The sequence below is a fragment of the Triticum urartu genome, chromosome 6A (genome assembly GCF_056163025.1).
Source record: "Triticum urartu cultivar PI428250 chromosome 6A, HENAU_Tu73, whole genome shotgun sequence".
NCBI classification, from domain to species: Eukaryota; Viridiplantae; Streptophyta; class Magnoliopsida; order Poales; family Poaceae; genus Triticum; species Triticum urartu.
Genome location: NC_141878.1, coordinates 584,473,324 through 584,484,836, shown reverse-complemented (window position 1 = coordinate 584,484,836; position 11,513 = coordinate 584,473,324).

Here is an 11,513-nt window from a genome sequence, read left to right as displayed (position 1 = left end):
GTGCAAGATGGAAGGATCGCCGTCGACTACATCCACACCGGCGAGCAACTGGCTGACATCATGACCAAGGATCTGCCTTGGGTGAAGTTTCAGGAGCTGCAGGAGAAGTTGGGCATGGTCGACATCAGCAGCTGATTAAGAGGGAGAATGTCAGTTAACAGCTGCTAAAGTTAGTTTTCAGTTTTGTCAGAAGTAGTTGTTCGTTTTTCTCTGTCAGTTTCGACAGTAGTTTGGTTTCTTCAGAAATAAGCCGAGCTGCGACTCGTACGTAGTTTGTTAGCTGAAACCACGGCCCTGACCTAATCGTGGGATGGCACGAGGGAGATGGTCATGGCCGCATCACGGGCGACGCGCGGGGAGCGCTGGGATGGCAGTGCTCACGACCCGGACGTGCCCTAGTCTTTCGTTTTCTGTTAGCTTTGTAATCGCGAGAATAAGAAGAAGAATAGAGAGCAGAAAAGCTACGAGGTTGAACGCGGCACAAAACATCATCGTCTTCCTCTGTCTCTCTCATGTGAGCTCGAGCGCTAAGCCTGACATTATGTAAGTGCCTTTTTAGATGAGGAAGTGCCAATTCTGTTTGTACTCATGAAAATTTCTGAAGTTGTGAACTGCACTGCATCTTAATGCCATTTACTTCTTTAGGAGAATGTCTTGGCTGAGTCAAGGACTCAAGGATGATGATCCCAGACTGCCATAAGCGTCTTGAAGCCACACTGGCAGAACTGAAAGCAACTCTGCTATCGTTTCTGAAACATTTGAGCTAATTTTGACATTATATAATGTGTATGTGTGATCTTGTCATGAGTTGTTCCAAGCTATTTGTAGGCCGAATTTTTTTAAGAAAAGGAGGATGACCCCCAGCCTCTGCATCTGGGAGATGCATGCGGCCATTTTATTGATTATTGTCGAGGACCTTACAAAATAGTACAACAATATGCCTGAATCCGCCATCTTGGCAACATCTGCCACTACTCCTATCCATATGATGAAGGGGCGCAAGCTGGGCCAAATACCCAGACCTCTCACCTAAGCCTAACATCTAAAGCCGGAGGCCCCGACCGACACATACCGGGTCCGGGGCACAATCCGGTCCGACGCACTCACATGTGTCGTCGCCGCCATCTCCCACTGTTCTATCTTCAGAGCAGATTGAGGTGCCAACCTTGGCAGGTTCCTCCGCCATCGACGCCACCATGACGACCACCATCTATGCTTGTCCATCTCCAAGCAGAAAGAGCGCTACCACAGGACGAAGACCGGCGGAGAGTAGATGAAACGCACACACATTGCTGCCGCCAAACACCTCACACGCACCGCAAAGCGCCCACCATGCTTCCGGGAACCCCGGGCGATGCCTTCAAGAAGGAGAGCGACGAGGGTACGACGCCGTCGACCGCAAGGGGAACTAGAGCTTTTTCCCAAGGGAAGAGCATAGTGAAAGACGGGAGAGGACCTCGACAAGGCCTCCAAGAAGGGGACCGGTGCCTAGCAAAGGCTCCGCCATTGTCGTGGCCTCCGCCGATGGCCAAGGGTTTCCCCTGGTCCCGCCCCCATCCCATCCACCCAGCCAAAGACCTGGCTAGGGGAGCGCACGCAGCCGGAGAAGGCATTGGACTTCATCGAAGCAGGCACGCCGGGTGATGGGGCACCCCAACCCACTATAGTAGACGTCCACCGAGACCTCGCCACCTGCACGACCGAAGTCGCGGACCACCAGCGCCCACGGCCGTCGCCGCCGAAGCAGCAACGCCGTCCACACCGCCCGAGGCCGCCGCCCCGACATCCACCCACCGCACACATCCCGTTGAAACATGGAGAAAGACCCACACCGCCGCCACCAGGGAGCACCACACCGCGAAAACCCAAGGCAGGCAAGACGAGGCAAGGCCATGCTGGCCAGATCCGGTCTGATCCGACGAACCCTGGCCCACCAGCCACCAGATCGGAATAGCTGGCCCAGGTCCCAGAGCCGAGGTGGCGAGATCTAACGGGCGGAGCCATCCCATGTGACTCGACACAGGGCAGGCGCGGGGCAACAACACCGGCGGCTACAGCCGTCGCAGAGGGCCGGCCTCGGCGGCCACCAGGGGAGCAGGGGAAGCGGGCGGCGGTGCCCAATGCAGGGTGGGGGGCTCTCCTGAGGCCGAGGCGGGTGCGCGGGGAAGCCCCCCCCCCCACCACCTAACACCGCGCAGGATAGCCCGACGACGATTGCCGGCGGCGGCGGGGGAGGAGGAGAAGTGGAGGCGGAGAACCGACAGCGCCTAGGGTTTCGCCCCCGAGTCGCCCGAGAGCGGACGACACGAGGGAGGGGGGCCTTTCGTCAATGCAGGCCGAATTGAAGGAGTCATTAGAACAAGGTGTCGAGATAGGAGAGGCGGAGAGCGCTATCACAGAAGTTGGAACTGTACTTGAACAATGGAAGATCAACTCACTAACCCCGCAAAAAAACCTCACTAGTCAAGAGTGTTAGTGTGGCTAATTACAGCCTAACAGGTGCCCGACCCTACTCCCCACTCCTAGGGTTCCCCAGCCGCCACCGCCGGTGGCTCCCCCATGCGGAGCCGTCGCCACGGTGGCCGGAGCCCGCCGGAGCCGCCAGCCCCTTCCCCATCATGTTCCCCTTCTCCTCCCCCCTCCATTACCTGTACCCCCACGCCGCCTCCCTGAGCGAGGCGGCCAGGGGCCCTTCCCTCACGCCCCTCCAGCTCTCCCCCGCGTCCCTCCCTCCTCCAGCCGCCGTCAGTGCGCGCTGTCGTCCTCGGCCTCGTGGTGCTGGCGGCGGTGGGCATGCATCTCCCCGCGTGCGGCCCTCCCCTGCTCGGGCCGTGATGGCCGGCGGCGGTGCACCTCGACCGACTTTGGTGCTGCCGCGGTGGTGATGCCGCGGGCCGCGGTGGTTCTCGACACGGGTCGCGGTGCTGCCGCTGTGGTGATACCGCAGGCCGCGGTGGTTCTCGACACGGCGGTGCGGCCGTTGGCCGTGGGGCGGCGCAGTGGTGCTGGGCCTGGCGGCACCCGCCCAGCCTAGATCTGGGCCATTTTGGGCCTCATCCGGGTTGGGCGGGCCGGTGGCTCGGCGTTCGGCGGTGTCATTCCCTGGTGGTGGCGTGGTGGCGGTGGTCTCGGGCGGTGAGGGCATCGTCGATCGGCGCGCTGCAGCATGGTGACAGGACTGTCCAGATCCAAGTGGACCCGGTCGAGCATTCGGTGCCTAGCAAGTCCTAGTCGCCGCGTCCGATCGGCCCCGCTGAGGCAGTGGAGGTTGTCCCCTCCCTCCGGTCGCGTTGTAGTCGCTCTCGTGGCCATTGGGAAGGAAATATGCCCTAGAGGCAATAATAAAGTTGTTATTTTATTATTTCCTTATATCATGAGAAATGTTTATTATTCATGCTAGAATTGTATTAACCGGAAACTTGATACATGTGTGAATACATAGACAAAACAAAGTGTCCCTAGTATGCCTCTACTTGACTAGCTCGTTAATCAAAGATGGTTAAGTTTCCTGACCATAGACATGTGTTGTCATTTGATGAACGGGATCACATCATTAGGAGAATGATGTGATGGACAAGGCCCACCCGTTAGCTTAGCATAATGATCATTAAGTTTTATTGCTATTGCTTTCTTCATGACTTATACATATTCCTTTGACTATGAGAATATGCAACTCCTGAATACCGGAGGAACACCTTGTGTGCAATCAAAGGTCATAGCATAACTGGGTGATTATATATATGCTCTACAGGTGTCTCCGAAGGTGTTTGTTGGGTTGGAATAGATCAAGATTAGGATTTGTCACTCCGAGTATTGGACAGGTATCTCTGGGCCCTCTCGGTAATGCACATCACGATAAGCCTTGCAAGCAATGTGACTAATGAGTTAGTTGCGGGATGATGCATTACGGAACGAGTAATGAGACTTGCCGGTAACGAGATTGAACTAGGTATGAAGATACCGACGATCGAATCTCGGGCAAGTAACATACCGATGACAAAGGGAATGACGTATGTTGTCATTGCAGTTTGACCGATAAAGATCTTCATAGAATATGTAGGAACCAATATGAGCATCTAGGTTCTGCTGTTGGTTATTGATTGTAGATGTGTCTCGGTCATGTCTACATAGTTCTCGAACCCGTAGGGTCCGCACGCTAAACGTTCGATGACGATTTGTATTATGAGTTATGTGTTTTGGTGACCGAAGATTGTTTGGAGTCCCAGATGAGATCACGGACATGACGAGGAGTATCGAAATGGTCGAGAGGTAAAGATTGATACATTGGACGATAGTATTCCGACACCGGAATGGTTTCGGAGTGTTTCGGATATTTATCAGAGTGCCGAGGGGTTACCGGAACCCCCCGGGGAAAGTAATGGGCCAACATGGGCCATTGGGGAGAGAGAGGGCAGCCCACGAGGGGTGGCGCCCCCCTTGGGAGTCCGAATTGGACAAGGGGAGGGGCGCGGCCCCCCTTTCCTTCTCCCTCTCCCTCTCGTTCCCCTTCCCCCTCCGAAAGAAAGGAAGGGGGGCCGACTAGGACTAGGAGTCCTAGTGGGGTTCCCCCCCCCACTTGGCACGCCCCTAGGGCTGGCCTCCTCCCCTCTGCTACTTTATATACGAGGGTAGGGGGCACCCCAAAGCACATTAATTGTTCTTAGCCGTGTGCGAGTTCATGATGGTGCATTGGAGATGGAGATCAAAGGCAGAAGATGATGATGGCCATATCATGTCACATATTTTGATTGCATGTGATGTTTATCTTTTATGCATCTCATTTTTCTTAGTACGGCGGTAGCATTATAAGATGATCCCTCACTAAATTTCAAGGTATAAGTGTTGTCCCTGAGTATGCACCGTTGCGATAGTTCGTCGTGCCGAGACACCACGTGATGATCGGGTGTGATAAGCTCTACGTTCACATACAATGGGTGCAAGACAGTTTTGCATGTGCAGATACTCAAGTTAAACTTGGCGAGCCTAGCATGTACAGACATGGCCTCGGAACACTGAGACTGAAAGGTCGAACGTGAATCATATAGTGGATATGATCAACATAGAGATGTTCACCATTGAAAACTACTCCATCTCACATGATGATCGGACATGGTTTAGTTGATATGGATCACGTGATCATTTAGATGACTCAGGGGATGTCTATCTAAGTGGGAGTTCTTATGTAATACGATTAATTGAACTTAAATTTATCATTAACTTAGTCCTGATAGTTTTTGCATATCTATGTTGTATATCAATGGCCCGTGTTACCATTCCCTTGAATTTTAATGCGTTCCTAGAGAAAGCAAAGTTGAAAGATGATGGTAGCAACTACACGGACTGGGTCCGTAACTTGAGGATTATACTCATTGCTACACAAAATAATTACGTCCTTGATGCACCGCTAGGTGCAAGGCCTGCTATAGGAGCAACTGCTGACGTTATGAACGTCTGGCAAGCTAAAATTTGATGACTACCCGATAGTTCAGTGTGCCATGCTTTACGGCTTAGAATCGGGACTTCAAAGACGTTTGGAACGCCATGGAGCATATGAGATGTTCCAGGAGTTAAAGTCAATATTTTAAGCAAATGCCTGAGTTGAGAGATATGAAGTCTCCAACAAGTTCTATAGCTGCAAGATGGAGGAGAACAGATCTGTCAGTGAATACATACTCAGAATGTCTGGGTACCATAACCACTTGACTCAGCTGGGAGTTAATCTTCCGGATGATAGTGTCATTGACAGAGTTCTTCAATCACTGCCACCAAGCTATATATAAAGGCTTCGTGATGAACTATAATATGCAAGGGATGAACAAGACGATTCTCGAGCTCTTCGCAATGCTCAAGGCTGCGTAGGTAGAAATCAAGAAGGAGCATCGAGTGTTGATGGTTAACAAGACCACTAGTTTCAAGAAAAAGGGCAAAGGAAAGAAGGGGAACTTCAAGAAAAATAGCAAGCAAGTTGCTCCTCCCGGGAAGAAGCCGAAGTCTGGACCTAAGCCTGAAACTGAGTGCTTCTACTGTAAAGGGACTGCTCACTAGAAGTGGAACTGCCCCAAATATTTGGCGGATAAGAAGGATGGCAAAGTAAAAGGTATATTTGATATACATTTTATTGATGTGTATCTTACTAATGCTCGTAGTAGTGCCTGGGTATTTGATACTGGTTCTGTTGCTCATATTTGCATCTCGAAACAGGGGATATGGATTAAACGAAGATTGGCTAAGGACGAGGTGACGATACGCATCGGAAATGGTTGCAAGGTCGATGTGATCGCCGTCGGCACGCTACCTCTACATCTACCTTCGGGACTAGTTTTAGACCTGAATAATTGTTATTTGGTGCCAGCGTTGAGCATGAACATTATATCTAGATCTTGTTTTATGTGAGATGGTTATTCATTTAAATCAGATAATAATGGTTGTTCTATTTATATGAGTACGATCTTTTATGGTCATGCACCATTGATGAGTGGTCTATTTTTGTTGAATGTCGATCGTGGTGATACACATATTCATAATATTGATGCCAAAAGATGCAAAGTTAATAATGATAGTGCAACTTATTTGTGGCACTGCCGTCTAGGTCATATTGGTGTAAAGCGCATGAGGAAACTCCATACAGATGGGCTTTTGGAATCACTTGATGCTTGCGAACCATGCCTCATGGACAAGATGACTAAGACTCTGTTCTCCGGAACAATGGGGCGAGCCACTGACTTATTAGAAATAATACATACTGATGTATGCGATCCGATGAGTGTTGAGGCTCGCGGCGTGTATCGTTATTTTCTCACCTCCACAGATGATTTGAGTAGATATAGGTATATCTACTTAATGAAACATAATTCTGAAACATTTGAAAAGTTCAAAGAATTTCAGAGTGAAGTGGAAAATCATCGTAACAAGAAAATAAAGTTTCTATGATCTGATCGCGGAGGCGAATATTTGAGTTACGAGTTTGGTCTTCATTTAAAACAATGTGGAATAGTTTCGCAACTCAAGCCACCTGGAACACCACAGTGTAATGGTGTGCCCGAACATCGTAACCGTACTTTATTAGATATGGTGCGATCTATGACATCTCTTACCGATTTACCACTATCGTTTTGGGGTTATGCATTAGAGACAGTTGCATTCACGTTAAATATGGCACCATCTAAATCCGTTGAGACAACATCGTATGAACTGTGGTTTGGCAAGAAACCTAAGCTGTCGTTTCTTAAAGTTTGGGGCTGCGATGCTTATGTGAAAAAGTTTCTGCCTGATAAGCTCGAACCCAAACCGGAGAAATGCGTCTTCATAGGATACCCAAAAAAAACTGTTGGGTACACCTTCTATCATAGATCCGAAGGCAAGATATTTGTTGCTAAGAATGGGTCCTTTCTAGAGAAGGAGTTTCTCTCGAAAGAAGTGAGTGGGAGGAAAGTAGAACTTGATGAGGTAATTGTACCTTCTCTTGAATTGGAAAGTAGTTCATCACATAAAATTGTTCCTGTGATGCCTACACCAATTAGTGAGGAAGCTAATGATGATGATCATGAAACTTCAGATCAGGTTACTACTGAACCTCGTAGGTCAACCAAAGTATGTTCCACACCAGAGTGGTATGGAAATCCAGTTATGGAAGTCATGTTACTAGACCATGACAAACCTACGAACTATAAGGAAGCGATGATGAGCCCAGATTCCGCGAAATGGCTTGAGGCCATGAAATATGAGATGGGATCCATGTATGAGAACAAAGCATGGACTTTGGTTGACTTGCCCGATGATCGGCAATCAATAGAGAATAAATGGATCTTCAAGAAGAAGACTGACGCTGACGGTAATGTTACTGTCTACAAAGCTAGACTTGTTGCAAAAGTTTTTCGACAAGTTCAAGGAGTTGACTACGATGAGACCTTCTCACCTGTAGCGATGCTTAAGTCTGCCCGAATCATGTTAGCAATTGCCGCATTTTATAATTATGAAATTTGGAAAATGGACGTTAAAACTGCATTCCTTAATGGATTTCTCAAAAAAGAGTTGTATATGATGCAACCTGAAGGTTTTGTCGATCCTAAAGGTGCTAACAAAGTGTGCAAGCTATAGCGATCCATTTATGGACTGGTGCAAGCATCTCGGAGTTGGAATATATGCTTTGATAGTGTGATCAAAGCATATGGTTTTATACAGACTTTACGAGAAGCCTGTATTTACAAGAAAGTGGGTGGGAGCTCTATAGCATTTCTAATATTATATGTGGATGACATATTGTCGATTGGAAATGATATAGAATTTCTGGATAGCATAAAAGGATACTTGAATAAGAATTTTTCAATGAAAGACCTCGGTGAAGCTGCTTATATATTGGGCATCAAGATCTATAGAGATAGATCAAGATGCTTAATTGGACTTTCACAAAGCACATACCTTGATAAAGTTTTGAAAAAGTTCAAAAATGGATCAGTCAAAGGAAGGGTTCTTGCCTATATTACAAGGTGTGAAGTTGAGTTAGACTCAATGCCCGACCACTTCAGAAGATAGAGAGAAAATGAAAGTCATTCCCTATGCCTCAGCCATAGGTTCTATCATGTATGCAATGTTGTGTACTAGACCTAATGTGTGCCTTGCTATAAGTTTAGCAGGGAGGTACCAAAGTAATCCAGGACTGGATCACTGGACAGCGGTCAAGAACATCCTGAAATACCTTAAAAGGACTAAGGATATGTTTCTTGTTTATGGAGGTGACAAAGAGCTTGTCGTCAATGGTTACGTCGATGCTAGCTTTGGCACTGATCCAGATGACTCTAAGTCGTAAACCGGATACGTATTTATATTGAATGGTGAAGCTGTCAGTTGGTGCAGTTCCAAGCAAAGCATCGTGGCGGGATCTACGTGTGAAGCGGAGTACATAGCTACTTCGGAAGCAGCAAATGAAGGAGTCCAGATGAAGGAGTTCATATCCGATCTAGGTGTAATACCTAGTGCATCGGCTCCAATGAAAATCTTTTGTGACTATACAGGAGCAATTGCCTTAGCAAAGGAATCCAGATTTCACAAGAGAACCAAACACATCAAGAGACGCTTCAACTCCATCCGCGATCAAGTCAAGGAGGGAGACATAGATATTTGCAAAATACATACAGATCTGAATGTTGCAGACCCGTTGACTAAGCCTCTTACACGAGCAAAACATGATCAACACCAAGACTCCATGGGTGTTAGAAACATTACAATGTAATCTAGATTATTGACTCTAGTGCAAGTGGAAGACTAAAGGAAATATGCCCTAGAGGCAATAATAAAGTTGTTATTTTATTATTTCCTTATATCATGACAAATGTTTATTATTCATGCTAGAATTGTATTAACCGGAAACTTGATACATGTGTGAATACATAGACAAAACAAAGTGTCCCTAGTATGCCTCTACTTGACTAGCTCGTTAATCAAAGATGGTTAAGTTTCCTGACCATAGACATGTGTTGTCATTTGATGAACGGGATCACATCATTAGGAGAATGATGTGATGGACAAGACCCATCCGTTAGCTTAGCATAATGATCGTTAAGTTTTATTACTATTGCTTTCTTCATGACTTATACATATTCCTTTCACTATGAGATTATGCAACTCCCGAATACCGGAGGAACACCTTGTGTGCTATCAAAGGTCACAGCATAACTGGATGATTATAAAGATGCTCTACAGGTGTCTCCGAAGGTGTTTGTTGGATTGGCATAGATCAAGATTAGGATTTTTCACTCCGAGTATCGGACAGGTATCTCTGGGCCCTCTCAGTAATGCACATCACGATAAGCCTTGCAAGCAATGTGACTAATGAGTTAGTTGCAGGATGATGAATTACGGAACGAGTAAAGAGACATGCCGGTAACGAGATTGAACTAGGTATGAAGATACTGATGATCGAATCTCGGGCAAGTAACATATCGATGACAAAGGGAATGACGTATGTTGTCATTGCGGGTTAACCGATAAAGATCTTCGTAGAATATGTAGGAACCAATATGAGCACCCAGGTTCCGCTATTGGTTATTGATCGGAGATGTGTCTCGGTCATGTCTACATAGTTCTCGAACCCGTAGGGTCCGCACGCTAAACGTTCGATGACGATTTGTATTATGAGTTATGTGTTTTGGTGACCGAAGATTGTTCGGAGTCCCGGATGAGATCACGGACATGACGAGGAGTCTTGAAATGGTCGAGAGGTAAAGATTGATACATTGGACGATAGTATTCGGACACCGGAATGGTTTCGGAGTGTTTCAGATATTTATCAGAGTACCGAGGGGTTACCAGAACCCCCCGGGGAAAGTAATGGGCCAACATGGGCCATAGGGGAGAGAGAGGGCAGCCCACAAGGGGTGCCCCCCATGGGAGTCCGAATTGGACAACGGGAGAGGGTGCGTCCCCCCTTTCCTTCTCCCTCTCACTCTCCTTCCCCTTTCCCCCTCCGAAAGAAAGGAAGGGGGCGACTAGGACTAGGAGTCCTAGTGGGTTCCCCCCCCCCACTTGGCACGCCCCTAGGGCCGGCCTCCTCCCCTCTCCTCCTTTATATACGGGGGCAGGGGGCATCCCAAAGCACATCAATTATTCTTAGCCGTGTGCGGTGCCCCCCTCCACAGTTTACTCCTTCGGTCATATTGTCGTAGTGCTTAGGCAAAGCCCTGCATGGATCACATCACCATCACCGTCACCACGTCGTCGTGCTGATGAAAATCTTCCTCGACACTTTGCTAGATCAAGAGTTCGAGGGACGTCATTGAGCTGAACATGTGCTGAACGTTCGGTACTTGATCGGTTGAATCGAGAAGACGTTCGACTACATCAACCGCGTTAAACTAACGCTTCCGCTTTCGGTCTATGAGGGTACATGGACACACTCTCCCCCTCTCATTGCTAGCATCTCCTAGATAGATCTTGCATGATCGTAGGAATTTTTTTGAAATTGCATGCTACGTTCCCCAACACGTTGTTCCCTTTCCATCTCCAGGTCTCGTGTTGGCAGCTCCAGTGAGGTGGCGAGGGTTGCCCGGTAATCATGGTGGCACACGCTGGTGGGTGAATGTTGGGGTGATGCATGTCGAAATGCCTGGGGTGGTGGTGGTCATGGTCGTGGATCGGGAGAAATCCATGTCGGCTTGTCCGGCACTGACGCGGTGACGCTTGCAGGCGCCATCGGTCCCTCCTGAGGGGCATCGATTGTACCCCTTCCCCACTATCCCCCGTGTACCGGGGGAAACCCTAGAACTTGTTCGGGCAACAACGGCGACGTCATCTCATCCCTTCTTGAAGGTGTTGCTTGGTGCACGGCGCTTCGGGATGCTGAGAGCGTGGTGGTACTTCTTCGGAGGGTGCAGCAGTTCCTGGGCTTCCTTTCTCTGTTGATCTGCTGATGTCAGCATTTATTTCTCTTCTTTTTTCTTCTTGTTTTTCCTTTTGGGCTCTCTTGTGCTGTGGCCCTAGCAAACTGGATGTATCGGTTGTCTGCTTTATATATAAAG